The sequence below is a fragment of the Condylura cristata genome, unplaced genomic scaffold (assembly GCF_000260355.1).
Source record: "Condylura cristata isolate star-nosed mole 26May11 unplaced genomic scaffold, ConCri1.0 scaffold00019, whole genome shotgun sequence".
Classification (NCBI taxonomy): domain Eukaryota; kingdom Metazoa; phylum Chordata; class Mammalia; order Eulipotyphla; family Talpidae; genus Condylura; species Condylura cristata.
The window spans coordinates 28983482-28987395 of record NW_004567120.1 but is presented as its reverse complement, the minus strand read 5'-3'; positions in this window follow the sequence as shown (position 1 = coordinate 28987395).

Here is a 3914-nt window from a genome sequence, read left to right as displayed (position 1 = left end):
TTTTGTCTTTATGAATATGTCTGCTCTGGAAATGTCACATAAATGGAATTTTGGTAACATGTAGTCCAATGTGACTGTTCTTCCATTTGAGAAAATATTTGGAAAAATACTTTCATAGTTGATCCATGTTGTAGCGCTTGCAGTAGTTCATTCTTTTTTATGATTGAGTACTATTCCATTGTGTGTATATACTTTATATTATCTACTCTTTCATGAATTGATGAACAATTGAATTGTTTCTAATTTTGGGCTACCTGAATAATACCACTATGAACATTTGTTTGCAAATATATGTATGTATTTTGAACTATCTTGGGTATGTTAACTAGTAGAGGAATTGCTGCATCATTTGGTAACTGTATGTAAACATTTGAGAAATTGTATGGTATTTCATTATATCTGCACCATTTATTTTCTCCAGAAATGGATGGGGATTCCTGTTGCTCCACATCCTTTCCTACATGTATTTTTTTTTAAAGATTTATTTATTTATTTGTACATACAGAACTGGGGTACAGGCCAGAGGCTCAGGGGTGGTGAGAGGCTTCACCAGAGACAGAGTGGGGAGCAGAACAGGCAGATCGACAAAGTACACTGCTGAGGGGAACAGCGGGCGGGTCAGGAGAGGTCTGCCACGCCATGTGGTCACCTCCAGGGCAGGCGGGAATCGAACTCATGCGGAAGTGGCTTTAGCTTCTTAGTGCAGTGCTTTAACCCGCTTTGCCACCAGGGAGGGCCTCTTACATGTATTTTTAATCATTATAATATCCATCCTAGTGACTGTGAAATGGTACCTCATTGTGATTTTAATTTGCATTTCTCTAAGAATTACTGATGTTGAGTATATTTTCATGTGCTTGTTGGGTACTTGTGTTCTTTGGAGAAATGTCTATTCAGATCTTTAGACCCTATTTGAAATCATTGTCTTTTTTTAATTGTTGAGTTGTGAGTCTCTCTAGTCTGGGTACAAGCCCCTTATCAGACATATTGTTTGCAAATATTTTCTTTCATTCTGTTGGTTTCTCTTTTCATTTTTTTCATGGTGTTCTTTGAAGTATACATGTTTTAAATTTGATGAATTCAAATTATGTACTTGTTATTGTTGCTGTTCATGACTTTGTTGTAATACCTAAGAGTCCTTTGCAAAATCTGAGGTCATGAAGAGTCACCTTTGTTTTATAGTTCTAAGAGTTTTATAGTTTTAGCTTTTACATTTAAATTTTGATCCTTCTGTGTTATTTTTGTGTGTAGGATGTGAGGTATAGGTCCAACTTCATTTTTTGTGGGTGGCTATCCAGCAGTTTCAGCCCCATTTATGGAAATGAATATGCCCCCCAATTGAATGGCCTTGGCACTCTAAAATCAGTTGATTCAAGACAAATAATTTTATTTCTGGGCTCCAGATTCTATTCCTGTATGACTCCCTATATCTATCCTGTGCTATCTCCATGTGGCCCTGATCACTGTTGCTTTTAATAAGTACTGAAATTGGAAAGTGTGGGTCCTGCTTTGTTCTTATATTTTTTCTGTTGGTTTGACTCTTCTGGGAAAATCACTCTTCCATATGAATGTGAGAATCATCAATTTCTATAAGGAAGTCAGTTGAGATTCTGATAGGGATTATGTTGAATCTGTAGATTAATTGGGGGAGTATTGCCATTTTAACAATATGAAATCTTCCAACCAAGAAGCATAGGATTTTTTTCATTTATTTAGAAATTTAGTATCTTTTAACAATGCTTTGTAGTTTTCATAGTACAGTTGACTCTTGAACATCACAGGGTTCCTTAAGGGTGCTCGTACCAGTTGAAAATCCTTGTATGACTTTAAAAATGTTTATTTCTTACATCACCCTTCATTTTTGTACAATGTATGACTTCCCCATGAAATTCCCACCACCAATTCACTTGTGTGTATGACTTTTGACTTCCCAAAACTTAACTACAGCTGTCATTTGGTATCCAAATGGGGCTAGGTTTAAGACATACACACACACACACACACACACACACACCCTCCATCCAAAATCTGATGATGCTCAAGTCCCATATGGTCAGTCCTCCTTATCCACAGGTTTCACATTTATGGATTCAACCAACCACATATATGTGGACCCACTCATTTCAAACCTGTGTTGTTTGAGGATCAACTGTATACATTCTTTCAGTTCTTTTAAAATTTGTTCTTAGGTATTTTATTCTTTTTGGTGCTGTTGTAAATATAATAGTTTCCATAATTACGTTTTTTGATTGTTCATTACAAGTGTATAGAACTATAGTTGATTTTTGTATGTTGCTCTTGTATTCTACAACCTTGCTGAATTTACTATTTATTATAGGTTTTTATTGGATATTTTAGTGTTTCCTATATACAGTAGATCATGTCATCCAATTAGAAAGGAGATAGCTTTTCTTCATTCTTTCTATCTGGATTCCTTTTATTTATCTTACCTGATTCCCTGAGCTAGAACTATCAGTACAATATTAAATTGAATTGGTGAAGGTGAGCATCCTTGTTTTGTTCTTGACTTGAGAGACATAGCTCTCAGTCTTTTCCTTTAATATGATGGTAGCTATGAGTTTTTAAATTCTCCCTCAGCAGATATCAACTGGTCTAGCCAACAGTCTCCCAACCGTTTTTTTCACACCTATTGCCCAACTCTAGAATCCCATTTTGTTCACATAGGACTACCAGTCTTAATCACCTCATTTTTTAAAAATCCTTTTTTATGATTGAGTACTATTCCATTGCATGTATATACAATATATTATCTACCCTTTCAGGAATTGATGGACAATTGAATATCTAATTTGGGACTACATGAATAATACCTCTATGAACATTTGTTTGCAAATAGCCTTCTTCATTTTTGCCTCGGCACTCATTGGTCATATAGTTACAGAGAATGTTCCATTTCTTCCAACAATAGAGCTCACATGCTTTCCATATTATTGCACCACCACCACACCAAAGACACACATGAGCACACATATACTTGTGAATGGACACACACCATGTGATTCCCTGATTCCCTATTTCACTAACTTGAAGTTAATTTGCATTTTATTTCAGCTCATACCATTTTGTAAGTGTTCGTTTGTTATTTCAGATATCTTTATCCTGGCCCTACCAATTATCATTTGGTTTTGTCCAGAGCAAAAGGATCGGAACTCTGTATTTTTTTACACCTTAATTCTATTTTTTGTTTATTTATTGTGGTGACATTGGTTTATATGACTAAGAGGAATCAGGTCACACTTCGTCAGAGTTACATCATCACGGCCCCTTGACCTCAGGGCACCCATGTCCCTTTAACATGGATCTCTGGGCTCCCTCCCCAATTTGTTCCTCTCCCACCCTCCCCCCTCTTCAGTTGAACTTTGTCCTCCCGGAACAACCCCCTGTTTCTGAGCCATTATGAAAATCAGCAATTGCCACTCATACCTCTGTCAATGCCCAATTTCCATTACCAAGTCATTTCTTTTCTTCTCTGTCTGATATTGGCTGAGTTTCAGAGGGAGATAATTGGCTCCATCAATTTTTATAGCTTAATGAAACTCTCAACCATGTTTTCCTGGTTTCCTTTCAGGGTAAATGTATCACAAGCCAAGGCAAAGTCACTCCCACAACCTTTGTTTAGAAAATGTATGATTTTTATGTTGTCCCCCATTAAAGCAATACAGTCTACTAGCTATGACCTCAAACATGACCTTCTTTAAAAAATGAGTACCTCTCAGCGTGGAATGTTTATTCTCAAGGCAGAGGCCCATACTGAGGCTTGAAACAAAGGTCCCAGTTCCTGAGCACAGTCTGTAATGTTGCTTTATTTACTGTGGCATTTGCCTATTTTTTATTTTATTGCAGCTAAAAACTTGACATCTCCCTGCCCCACCCCATTAATATGGCAAATGCCA